The following is a 13340-nucleotide window of genomic DNA, read 5'->3' as shown; positions in this document are numbered from 1 at the left end:
AGTGGAGGGAAAGGAATTAATATTAAAAAAAAAAAAAAAAAAAAAAAAAAGGACAACCTAACCCCCAGAAATCAAATCCATGACAATGAGTTTAAATGTATGGTGTGTGGCCAGTGACATATGAGTCACTTGAGCCTATCTTTATAAGAGTAACAAAGTATGAATAAAACACCCAGCTGGCATGGTGCCACTGTCCCTGTAGATATATCAGAGCATAACAGCAGCCTGCGTTGTCAGCTGGAGGTTTATTGTCATCAAGGCCAATGGAAATCTTAGTCCTGGTGCTTGGATAAGAGTCATCCCACACCCCAGCCTCCTATTACAGCTCTTCCTCAGAGCCGTCTTCCATAGCTGTGTTTCTCTTCACTGCCTTCACACCCCATCCCCACTTGGTTTTCATGAATCAACATGGTTGTCAAAAAAATTCTTTGGATGTACCTGGGCCCACCTCTCTGGTAGTTACACGGCCCAGGAGCCTAGCAGCTCTGCAGAGCGGGTTCGACCTATGCTTGCCTTGGTGTTTTGTGTTAGCCAGGGAGCTGCCGGCCAGGATGGAAGAGCCAATGTGCAGCCGTCACGTCCCCATGTGTGGTGTGACCACAGGCCTTGGCTGGGCCCGTCCACATTCTCCATTTGGGGACTTGAGCATGGCCAGTGCCGAACCACTGTGCTTGCTTTCTGCAGGGCAGAGCAATGCTCTGTGAAATGGAGGTTGCGGGCTAATGGACATCGGCAAAGCCTCCGAGAAGGTTCAGCGGGCATCGGTCAGGAGCCACACTGGTGGCAGCCGACCCTGCTGCAGCTCGCAGGTTGGGTAGGTGAGCAGTGCAGGTGCCCTCCAGCACTGCTGCGCTGCTGCAGCCCCCTTAGAGCAGCTTCCACCACCATGAGCACAATGAGCTGTCACAACCGAAACATAAAGAGGAGGTGAGGGCCATTTTCATCTGGGGATGAGAGCTCGTAATAAATCAGTGTACTTCCCAACCCCTGGTTCCATGGGTGCAGCTATATCAGATGCAGAAGTTGGTAGCTAATCCCGTCCCACCCTCCGTCACCAAGGATCAGACCAGTGGGAGGCTGTGAGGGCAAGACTGTTTTTACCAAAATAGCCAGCTTTCCACTCAACGCCGTTCCATACTGGTGCTGCAGCTGGGATGTCCAGGCCGCTCAGCACCCACCCAGCACTGCGGGCAGGCAGCCTTTCCCTGGGGCCAGGGACAGGTTTGCACGAGGGGCCAGGTGGGCAGTGGTGGCACGAGCCCCAGCGCGTCGCTCCAGCCGCGGTCCCGTTTGCTTGGAGGCCGCAAATGAGAGCGGCGCGTCAATTCCCAGACGAGTCAGGGAACTGTGCCATCGTGAGGCAACTGATCTCGTGTCTGTGGCGCCGAGAAGAGGAGCCCTCCCCCGCGCCTCACCGAGCAGGCAGTGAGTGGGGGCTCCTCAATGGGAAACCCTCCCCGCCGCAGCCTGCTCTCCCCCAAATCCCCGGCGTGTGTGTGGGGTGCGCTGCACCTGCATCAGACGGGCGGCGCGAGGCTGCCGGCTTGTTTCTCATTCCAGCGTTCAGCTGAAGATAGATCTGCACTGCGTGTGTAGATGTAAAGGGAGGATTGTTCAGCTGGTGTAGCTGGCTCAGCCTGAAATGCCCCGCCGCATCCACCCCTCTCCCTCACAGGAAAGGAGGCAGCTGCAGCCTGTTGCCTGTCGCTGAGTCTGTTTGTAGGGAAGTTGTGAGGTAAAAGCTGGAATATGTGGGCTGAGCACTCCAAGGTTTAAAAAAAAAAATAAAAAATAAAAAACCACCCAGATCTTCACAAGTGAAGGTGCAGCTGGAGGTTCACACTGGTATTTGTGAAGCCCAGTCCAGGATGGGGCGAGGTGTTGTCCTTCCCAGGCTGTATGGCCCATGCGTGTGCAGCCCAAACTCTCTGGCTTCTCCATCCATTATGAGATACTAATTAATTTCACCCCATGCCTTCCCCAGCTATTCCTGCTCTACCCTGCCAGCTAGGGCAGCACAGCTTACCCAGGTCAGACAGTGGCAGAAGCAGGAAGAGGCTGAGGAGCATCATCTCCTCCGGCCTATCAGGTGTTCTTTGTGCACACAAGCGTGTGTAAAAAGTGCCTGGCTGGGTTTTGCCAGGAATCAGGGGTGTACTTGTGTCCACTGATCTGGTAATTAGGGACTGTCATGGCCATGGAGGGGTGGCCCCCTCTTTGCATGCTGCAGAGCAAAAAGCTCTTGGTCACAGAGGGAGTGTTGTGTTGAGATGGACAAGATGGTGATGCCACAGACTCACTCCATGGCCTTGGGTAAGTCACCCAGCATTCATTTACCCAACGATAAAGTAAGCTTCAAGGTCTTTTGCTCCTCTTGCCTTTATTCTTTTATTTTCATTCTCTTCCTCCTCCCTTCACCTATTAAGCTTCTTGGCCAGGTTTTACTACCAGGCATGTACTTCTCCCAGCATGTTATGTTGCAGGGTCTTAATCAATGATTTTCCTCTTCCACTAGCACATACAGCAAGTCACGATTAAAATCCCTACAGAAATACTCAGACTGGGAGAGGTTATTTTGGGAAGGACAGGATGAAAAAAAAAAAAAAAAAGATTTTGTTAAAATGCAGACACTGCCCTTCCTAAGGTGGGCTGAGTTAGCATCCCAGAATTTGGTAATAAACACTACTTTTTTCCCTGTGCCCACCCCTGCTTTCATCTGTAGTGAGCTGAAGCTCTCTGCTGCAGAATGTGTTCTGTCCTCAATTAAAAGAAGGAAAACACAGAATAGAATAAGCCCCTGATAATATAACTCCCTTCCCACTGCCTGAGTCTCTGCACCAGGGAACTGCAGATGATCTCCCGGTGCAAACAGCCCCCTGTGTAAAAATAGCAACACAACTGCAAACTTCAGGGTAATCACTGCTTGATTTCAAAATATTTGCTCTGCTCCTGCCTTGTCCTTTATCTGTCAGGCCTCTATATGTCACTAAAGCAACATTCGACAAGTCCTCGCCAGGGCTGCCTCCTTCGGTGCGCTCCACCATTATTAATGGCAACACGCTCCATCTCCGAGTATTTAAAAATACACCCTTCTCTAAATATAGGCAATCTGTGTGTGCTTAGCTACTACAGGGCAGAACGAGAGGGACCAAAATATTGACACGCACTGGGTGTGTATAATTTGTTTTGATTCCTGCTCCCTCCCTCCCTCGTACACCGGTCTGCGCGTTACTCGCACACCTTGGTGGAAAACCTGTTATTATTTAGCAGGAGGAATGTGGCCGCCGTTCAGAGCCGGAGTCTCCTTTGTTTATTTTTCCGTGCTCTGTCCAAGCGGTGTCAATGAGAGAGGAGCTTAGGGCTCTATTTATAGCCTGCCTCACGCAGGGCTGCACCTCGCCGCCAGCCGCAGCCACCCCGGGGGGGACACGGGGCCCCCGGCCCTGGGCAGGGGAAAGCCTGGGGGCAAAGGGGGGCAGGCAACGTGGAGATGGGCGAAGGGGGCCATCAGAGATGGGGTTTGGGAGAGGTGCGAGGAGGGAAGAGAGCGCTGAGGGGGGAGGTGGCTATTCCCAGTCGGGAGGGGGGCTTGGATGGAAGTGTCGAGGGGACGGCCTTGCCCCTTGCCGGGGGAGCCTGGGAGGTGGTGGCAGGGAGCCCCGCTGCTTGGGAAGCAGCCTTGGGGGATGCAGAAACATCCCAGCTCACCCAGTGCCAAGGGAGACTTCAAAAGAAAAGGAGGGGAGGAAAAAAAAAAGGCAGGACTGGAGTTTGTCACTAGGGGAGGGGGTGACTGGTTTAACGGGAGCGTGACTGGGGACTGGGGGGCTCTGGGCTGGTGCGGGTGGCTGCCGCAGGGACAAGGCGCAGGGTGTGCTCCCCAGCCCTTCCTGGCACCAGCCCTGTTTTGGGGTGAAGGGCTGTGACCCCAGATGGCCTCAGCACCCCTCCCGGCCCCCCAGCTCTCACCAAGCTGGGCCTTCGCCCCCACACCGCACCGAGCTCCTCTGCTGGGGTGCCCCCCGTAGGACACATCCCACCCCTGCCAGTGGCAGCTTCCTCACGCGGGGGGTGAGTGTGACCCCCAGAGCTCTGGGGTGGGCTGGGGGCTGTGCTGAGGTGCATTGCCGTTAATAATCTTGCCCTCGGTGCAGTCTGCAGGGCTTCGGGTGCTGACTAAGGAGTAAAAATGCGGTGGAGGGGGGAGCAGGAAAGGGAGCCTGTATTTGGGAGCACACACAGACCCTCCCCTGAGTACACACGGGGAGCTTAGGGCCACCCCGTTTTCCTACCGGGGTGCAGAGAAAAATCTGCATTTTCTGCCTGAGGTATTGCTTGAGCTGGCAGGGAGAGCTGGGCTGGCCAGATGGAGGGATGAGAGGGAGGCAGGGAGAGCGAGGCAGGCAGGGAGGGGAGGGGAGCAGGGAGCTAGACACCTACGCAAACACCGAGTGAGAGGAGATCCTTGGATGCAAACACAGACACAGGCGTCCTCCTCCTCCTCACATGCCCCTGATTCATTTCCACATGCCATACACGTGACATGCTAATTCAGGGCTACTACAGAACTCCGGGGCGAGAGAGGAACGGGAGAGAGAAATATAACCCAGCAAGACACCGAACCGCAGGTTTTTAAGGGGGATTTGGCGCAGCTTAGCAGCATCCCCGCTCCCCGCTGGGGCGGGGGCAACAGGGGAGGCCTCGCCACAGCCCCTCGCCCCCCTGCCCTCCCTGTGGCAGCAGCCACTCGTGCTCCCCCAGGGCTCCGCCTGCAGCCCCCCGGCTCCCGCAGCTGCAGGGTGGGCTGGCGGGGGTCAGGCCCGGGGGGGCAGGGAGACCAGGTGAGGAGATGCTTGTTCCTTCAGGGGGAGAAATATCAGGCCAAATATGTTTGTGAGCAAAGGGGAAAATCCCCCGACCTCTCTGCTCTGCTCCCGTTTCTGCTGGCAAACAAGGTGGGAGTGGTGCCGCCAACGTCAGGGAAAGCTGCATGTCGGTAGAGGCATCTTTATGCTAATTCCTTCATTAATTTAGTGGCCGTGAGACAAGGGATGTAGCAAAGTTAATATCTAGGTATCATGGAGCACCAAAGATATTTCAGGCTATATCACAGCCTCAGGATGCTTTTGCTAACCAAAGCAACCCCCCAGACAGCTCTCACAGGAGCTCCAAATCCATCAGGGCAAAACCATCCTTGCCTTCTCCTGGACAGCATCATGTCTGTTGTACCTTTGGAAAGCAGAGGTGAAATTTGCAGATCTCAGCTGCAGTCCTGGTATTTTTCTCCTGTGAACAGGTGCTTACAATTTTTCCTCCAAGTGCTGACTCCCCTTCCCTTACTGGGAGCCCCTGGCCCCAAGGAAGACATCTTAGGAAGCTGCTCTCCTCTGCTGCATTTCTGAGGAGGAAAGAGACATGATCTAGTTTGCTGGCTGCTCTAGATCTCCCTGTGTGTGAAGGGGCTTTCTCAGCAAGACTGAATATTTTGAACCAAGACCTGTGAAGGAGAAATCACAAAAATCCCAGATTTAGCTGCCATAGTTTTTATGAGAGACACTCTGCTCACTCAGAAGAAACCTGTGCTGCTTCATGCAAAGAGCGAGAGAAGAAGGTGAAAAGCATCCGAGTTAAATATTCCACCCAAGTATCTTAAACTGACAGCCACATGAGGTAAAAAAATCCCACAAGCTATATAAGACTGTGTAAGGCTTACTGAAAAACAAGGCTTTCTGTCTAAGGCAGAAGGAACAAAGGTCACTCACAACACCCACTACTGTATGTATTTTTAAACTCTTATTGTGTCCGTTCTCAGAGGCCCTAATCATGATCGAGGTCCTTGTGTGTACAGACAGAAAGGTAAAAGGCACCCACCCCAAAAGGCTTTTAATGATGTAGGCAGATAATTAAATGGGAAGGGGTCACCAATACACACAAGCACATGTGTGTGCATGTATCAAGCATCAGCTCTGTCCGTAGCATTGCCCGTGGGCCCCACAGAACCAGCTGCTCCCCCAGAAGTAACGAGGAAACCCCTGACCAGAGGACGTGCAACCGCAAGTAAGGCAAGTACCAACCGAGTGCTTGCCGAGGCCTCAGCCAGCTGCCCACGCACCCAGCAGAGCCGCAGCCCCGGGGTCCTGCCTCTCCCTTTCTGTTTAACCACCACACTGCGCTCCTTCCCCCATTTGCAGGAACAAGGGCTTCATTTTTCGTAATTGTATTAATACCTGTTCTTCCCTCACGCTAGCAATTTGGCTGATTTCTTGTTTATTGCTTTTCACCTCCCGCCATCAATAATTCAGCCACACGGCCCCCAGGAGGTGCAGAACCAACTGCTGGCTTTGCAGAGCCTTGCCGAGGAAAGGCGAGACGCAGTAGCCGGGCTCAGGGCCCCGCTCCAGCCCCAGGCACAGGCCAGCAGACGACAAACCTGCGGCGCTGGGGCTCTCGCTGACTTTGGGAGGTTTGTCCTTCCTTCCCTTTCCTTGGGTTTTGCCGTGAGTGATGACTGCAGGATGTGACCCTAATTGTAAATCGGTTTCATCTGCGGGCTCTGCACTGGCGGTTTTGCCTCCTCTCCCGTGGTTGGTGCACTTTGTTCTTTCGGTCCCCAAATCAAAGCGCCATACCCGGGTCCTCTCAGGATTCCCTCCGTGGTTTAGGTCATGGGGATCATTTCGGGTCTCAGCAGAAACTGGTTCAGGTAATTAAAGCGCTGCCGTAACCTAGAAAATCCCGTGTTAGGGACTGGAAGGGGTTAGGAGAGGGAAGGCTGCGAAGCATCAGCTCCACTCGTGCTCTCTAGCGAACGTCAGAGCCATATAGGTCAGGCAGGAGCCATTTACTCTGCTGTACCTGCTCCACGGGTAACCAGGGGACTGCATTCTGCCTGCGTGTCAGCCGCACTGCTTTTCAGCCCGATTAAATTAGCTAAACCCTTCCTAAAGCTGTGGAGAAATAAATATCCCTCTCCTCCTCCTTCAGCAGCTGCTGTTTCTCTCCCGCTGTCCCCTCGGCTCCGCGCTTGGACGCCCGGACACCTCCTCTGGCACCGGGGGATATCTGTAGCCGAGGGGCAGGGTCCAGCACGACCTCTCCCCGCCGGGGTCACCCCAACTCGGGTGCTGAGGGGGCTCGCAGCCTGGAAAAGGGAGCGAAGTCAAGCCACAAGGGGGCATGGTCTGTTCTAATTCATAAAATGTGGATTCATTGACAAAAACGCTGAACAATTGGTGAATGGTGTGTGCATAAGTTAATGCTTCTGGAGAAGGCACTGTTGGTGACGGTGTAGCTCGGCACTGGGGCTTGTGCACAGGCAGACAAAGAGGCACGGCAGGGCACTCGTGTCCTAAAATGCACCCGTGGCCACTCTGCCAGCTCTTTCTTGCTTAAGCAGGGAGCGCTGGGGAGGGGAGGACAGAGAGGCTAATTCTGCTCCCAAACTCCACCGACAGTAACGACGGCAGCAACGCCAAAGCTGGGAGGATGCTAGTGACAGCCACAGGCTCCAGCCTGAGCTGCTCTGCTGATGCTTTGTTGGTTGTTTTTTTTTTTTTAAGGTTTTGTAGCAAATGTGCTCAGCTGCCAAACATTTTTAACTCCTCTGCTAGACAAGATGGGAGTGGAGCCTGTTGGCTGGGAGGAATATTTACTCGTCAGCAAACCAGACGTTCACCTCCATCTCCTTGCCAGGTGCAATAGACCCTTCCCCACCGCGGGGAGCTTCTGCTGCCTCTTCCTGCCCTGCAGCACTCGTGCCAGGGACCAGGGTATGCACCAAGGGGTTCAGAGGGGAGGGGAGAGAGGGGGCTGAGCACTGAGCCTGGTCCCCCAGGGGTGCTTTAGCCCAGCTCTGCCATGGCCACACTGTGCGTCTGTGGTGAGGTGAAGGACTAGGAATTGCTGGTGACCACTGCTTTCACGTAGATTTCCCAGTGCGATGGATAAGAGAAAATACGAGATGAGCAGAAGCTTTTCTGGCTGGGTGTCTGACAGTAAATAGCCGTTTTATTGGCTTTTTTAGAGTCCTGTCTTCTTGATCCAGAATGGAGCCAGATGTGCTGGGAGTCAGTTTCTAACTTCACAGGATATGATTCAAAACATGCAGCTCACCGCCTGGAACTCCAGTGACTGCAGTGGAGTTCAGCCAAGGACAATTTTGGCACAGAGGAGTGGTCAGGACGGCCCTAAGCGATACCAGGTACGTGTGAGCTACAGTCATGTCTGCCTGCCCATAACCCCTTCCCTCTAAGTGCCTGGGCAATGCCGTCAGACCTGCACCCTCCACGGGCTGGGACCACCCTTTCGGTGTGAGGTGTTCCTCCCTGCAGGCAGGTTGCACCCCAAGTGAGGGCAGAGTCATGGTGTGAGCCTGGCCCCACGTTCTGGATTTTTTTCCTGCCTCTCTGCAATGTGGAGGGGGAGGGAAAATGCCAGGCAGAAAGAAAAACTGCCTGCGCTGTCCCCACAGTGCAAGGAGGGGAAATACTGGATTGCTCCATAGTGACAAGTCGGTGCGTCACGGAGAGCACCTCCTCCAGCAGCCACGCAGGGGAGGACCAGGCCTAGAGCCATCGTTATTCAGCTTCAAAGATTCAGGCTTCAAACCCCTTCATCTCCCGTACAAAAGACAGAAAGCCCCCGTTACGCGGGTCAGAAGGCAGCCTTGCCCTCTTTCTCTGTCTCTCCCACTGTGCAGGTGCAAGCAGGATGCGGGCACTGTAAGGTTTTATACAAAAAGGTGGGGGAACAGGCTGGGTATACCCGGAGTATGAAACAGTTATATCTTGAGTGAGTTTGTCCAAAATGGCCTCTCTGAGACTTTGAGCTGCAATGCAATGGAGGTAGAGAGAAACCTGCAAAGGGCTCTCTGTCCTGAAAGACACTGACACAACAGCGATGTGTGTGTGTGTCTTAAAACTGCTGGGGAAATCAGAGCTAAACCCAGACTGAAGTGAGCTAAAGCTTGGGATGTCATATCTCAGACTGCTGCAGAGGGGTCTCCTGTCAGAAACTGCATGGCCGTTTCGTGGTGCTGATGGCAGCACCACGCCATTCAGTGTTTTCTGTGCGGCGTGGGCAAAGCTGCAGGTAAGGGACCAGGAAGCCCAGCTCACCCCTGGAGCGTGTTTGATAAGTAGGGTGCAGGATGGGGCCCTCTCCCTGTGCTGTGGGTGTGCCAGGGCTTCGGTGGTGCCATAGCTGATCGTGACTTTGCTTTTGTTAGATCCCTGCTAGATCTCCATCCGTTGGGCTCCTGGCACTCTGTGCAGACCCAAATTTTCACCTTGGGCTTCAAGTTGTGTAGGAGAAAATGGCATCATCTTTTGACTTGGGGCTGTACACACACAGCCCCTTCCTCGCATGCCCTGATGTCTGTCTAGGTGAGGTGGCATACCCCTGAGCCCATGTGCCGTGCAGCCTGTCCAGACCCCAAATCTCACTTCTGTAAGTTCTTCTTCCAGGACTGCACCTTATGCAGTAATTCCTAGTGGTCTTTAAACACAGGATGCCAATTTGATTTTAAAAACTGGAAAATAACAAGGTATGTCTGACCCACAACAATTACATTCAGTAACTTACCTTGCCCGTCCTCTCTAAGCCCTTTCCTAACCCTTCTTTGTACAGCATCTCGTTTGGACTGCGATCTTGCTGGATTTGACCACAGAGCACTGTGTGCACTGAGCTGTCTTCCCTTACCGTTATTTAGTGCTCAGAGCAGTTGTTGCTGCACAGTTAGCGTGGTGTCTCCCTGCTCTTCTAGAAAACTCTGATATTCACAGGACTGCAACGTCTGAGAAGTCAGCAATAAAACGTTAAAAGAAATATCACTCCCCAGCACCGCCTTAACTGTGTCCTGTTGGCATTAGCTCCAGGGAATGGCACAGCAAAAAGCGAGGAGCCTAATAAATAGACCTGAGACGCTCTCTTTGGGTGTGCTATTATTAGAAGCACAAACAACAAATTGGAAATCCAGCATTTATCTGCATCTATTCTGAGTGTGTTCGCTGTGTTGACTGTGGCTGTATTGATTATCAGTGGGAGCAGCTTGGAAAAGCTGATATCATGATAGAGTGCAAGGGCTGTGCTGGGGGGACAGGTGCATGTTATTTGGTTTGCCTGATGTGCCTGTGGAGATCTGCTGCTGCAGGAACCAGCAGCCTGGTGGGTGCATCCGTGTGACCTGCTGCTCCTTGGGAGAGCCGAGCAAGGCCACCTCCGAAGGAATCTGCATAGAAAGGGAGATGTCAAGATGACTTCCAGCGTGATGCGTGTGGGCTCAGCATTTGAACATAGGCCAAGCCTAGCTTGCTCCTGTCAGCTGTGCACGACCTTCCACTGCCTTTTGCCATGGCAAGGGAAGACAGGCTTTGTGCTGGAGCCCTCTGTGCTCGTTTCCAGAGCGGCAGTGGGTGAGGCAGGGCATAGGTGTGCATGCTGCTACCCAGAGGGCAGGGCTGAGGTTGCACTGCAAACAGTGTGTGTGATGCAGTGCTGCATCTCCTGGGTTTCCACTCTGTCTTTTAGCCACTCTCTGCTTCCCTAAGTCCCCAAAAGAAATCAAGCAATTTTAATTCCCTATAAGCAAAGTCCTGGAGCATGTAATCTTCTTCAGTCCCGTCCCTCCACAAAAAGTGACCTTTTCCATGTCAAGAGCCCAGCTCTCCTCACTCTGTGGGCTCGTTATGTTGCCCACATTGGGTTCCCTCTCCTCACCCTCCTGTGCTTGCAGGTACCAGCATGTGGCCCTGGGGAGGAGCCTGGAGCCCCTGAGCACACCATTTTGAGCAGCAGAGCAGGCCGACGTGAAGGCAACTTGAAGGATGTGTAGGAGAGCTGGGACAACGCGCTCCAGAGCCCTGTAAGGTACTGGTGTTGGTTGAGAAGTTCGTGAAGCCCAATTGCTCAGCTTCTCACATTCCTCTTCTCTGCTTTCATCCCCTGTATCCCTTTGTTCCATCCCTTCTTACTCCCCTGTGGTACATCTGAAATCCCCTTCATTGCACCCAGACTTTGTCCCTCTGTGTCTTCTGACACCCTTCTCTTCCTCTCCATACACACCCTGTTTGCAGCTCTCTTCCCCCTTCTTCCCACGCCACGTCTCAGCCTTGCCCTGCTCTGGAGGAGATCTGGGGGACCTGTGGGGCAGTAGGAGCACTGAGGCACGCTTGTACCAGGTGGCAGGACAGGGGACAAGAGCCAAGGTCCAAGCCCAGCACGCTCCTGCCATGCTGGGGAGAGCTTCCACAGCCCTGGAAACCCAGGGGTTTGTCCTTGGTTGGGCAAAAATGTTGCGTGGTGGAAACCACTGCCTGCACCCCCCAGCAGAAGGACAGTGAGATGGATGCAAACTGCCCCCAGGTGAAGAGCTCCTACTTACTCAGTGGGAAGCAAGAGAGTCGCTAGCTCGCTCTCCCTCCTGCCGACCTGTGCCTCCTCCTCCACCCAGCCTCCCTTCATGCTTCTGGGTCAGGGCTCCAGCTTTTCTCCCTCTCATTTGTTTCCCTTTTCTGACACTAATCCCCCCCTCCCAATCCCTTTTGCCTCTCTGGAGCCCTGTCCTCTCCTGCCTGGTCTCTGCTCTGGTCCCATCTACTTTCTGCATCCAACCAACCCACACCATCCCTGCTTGGTCAGCACACGTGCCCCAAACCCTTGCCTGTGCTCACTGCCCCCTAAAAAAACATTATTATTATTATTATTATTTAAAAAAAAAAAAAAAGGCAATTCAAGAGCAGTCTGGGTTAAAGGGATTTTGTGTCAGTGACTTACTGGGCCAGATGACCAACTTACTTGTTTTTTCTTGACTGTGTTCACTTGCCTTGCTCCGTGTAACCTAATCCTGTTTTTTAGCCATCTTCTATCTCCCCTCTGCTAGTCATTACTGATTTTCCTGACTACTTAGGTTTCTAAAACAAAATCGGGCTGTTTATTTTAGAGCGCTCGCAAATGTTGTTTTTTAAACCAGAGATAGTGGGGCTTGGACAAAAGGCACCCCTGGAAAAAGCAAGAACTGCATGCACCGTGCAGCTCCCAAGAGCTGCGAGAGAAGCAGTCACCTGCTCGGAGCACGGGTGCAGCTGAGGTTCAGCGAGCACCCTGTCTCACCTGGAATCACCCGTTTATTTTACCAGCAATCTGCCTGGAAACCTTCTTGCCTCAGCACATGTCTCATTGCACATGAGCGCTGCTCCGTCTTTGATCCGGTAGCTTGCCACGAGCTGATCCGGGGGCTCAAGCCCAAAGGTCAGCAACTTTTGCAGTGGTGTCATCGGTGGGGGCTGTGCACCAGCAAAAAGGGATGCCAGGCAACAGACCAGCCTGAACAGGGCCCGTCCATGTGGTGAGAAATAAAGAGAAGCAGTATCACGGAGGAAGGCATTAATGTATTATTCACGTAATGGCCGTGCTTTCGTTCTTCTCCTAGATTTTCCCCTAGAAGTGAGGGTGGAGCCTCTGTGCCCACCTCTGCTAAACTTCAGGGAATGTGCCGTTTGCAGAGACAGCTGCAGGCAGAGTTCACGCGTGGCCATTGCATGAGGGAGAGCAGCTCATGACACGCCTGCTGGAGGCAGGCTGGGCAGCCAGATCTTCCCATTCACAACTCCAAATTTGCACCGAGTGGCCTTTTCCAGGGCCTCCACGAGGCTCCTCGGCAGAAAACCAGACCTGATGGGGCAGGGGAACATCGAGGTGTGTTGCGTGCGCCATCGCTAGCAGAGAGCCGGGACAGCTCTGAGCACACGCGGGGCTGGAGCACCCCAAACAACACACAGTGCACCCAGTAGTGCCTCGCTGCAGCAGTGATTAATCATTTAGGCCCTGATCCTGCAAACATGCATGAGTTTAATGTTACTACGATGAGTAATCCCCTTGATTTCAAATTAGATTAGTCACAGTCTTAACACTTGGCACGTGAATAAATGTTTGCAGGGTGAGAGCCCTATTTATGGCCCGATCTTGCAAATTATTACTGTCTAGCACAGTGCCTCTGTTCCTGAATAGTTTCACTGATGGGGAAAAAAAAAGCCTCAAACACTCCCCTGGATGGTGAATGCTGCAGGATTAGGTCTGGTGCATGGCAAGTGTGCAGCGTGGGTCACGGGCAGAGGCATCTGAGCCTCGAGGGGTGGGTGCCTGCTGGAGGCTCTGACCCAAAGCTCTCGCGAGCCGACCGCCGTCGATGTTTTCTCCTGTCCTCTACCCCCGGTTCTGAGGTTCAGGTCTTCCATCTACAGTGTGAATGGATTTTTTTTTTCCTGTTTATTTTTGAAGAAAGAAAAAAGATTAAATCAATTTTGCTAAGTTAGGGTGAAGACAATAAGGAAAGCAATAAGCAG

General features: G+C 53.3%; 1 long non-coding RNA gene across 1 annotated transcript; it reads right to left on the bottom strand.

Annotated features, from left to right (window-relative positions):
* Positions 1–4934: 4934 nt before the first annotated feature.
* LOC118157419 lies at positions 4935–6447 on the bottom strand. Its single transcript, XR_004746633.1, has 2 exons — positions 6228–6447; positions 4935–5398 (listed from the first exon to the last, which is right to left on the bottom strand). It is a non-coding gene; the product is annotated as an uncharacterized LOC118157419 (long non-coding RNA).
* Between the last annotated feature and the right edge of the window lie 6893 nt (positions 6448–13340).

This window comes from Oxyura jamaicensis, assembly GCF_011077185.1.
Source record: "Oxyura jamaicensis isolate SHBP4307 breed ruddy duck chromosome 5 unlocalized genomic scaffold, BPBGC_Ojam_1.0 oxy5_random_OJ106622, whole genome shotgun sequence".
Lineage (NCBI taxonomy): Eukaryota > Metazoa > Chordata > Aves > Anseriformes > Anatidae > Oxyura > Oxyura jamaicensis.
The sequence above is the reverse complement of the archived record's forward strand: the minus strand, read 5'-3'. Positions and strand labels throughout refer to the sequence as shown.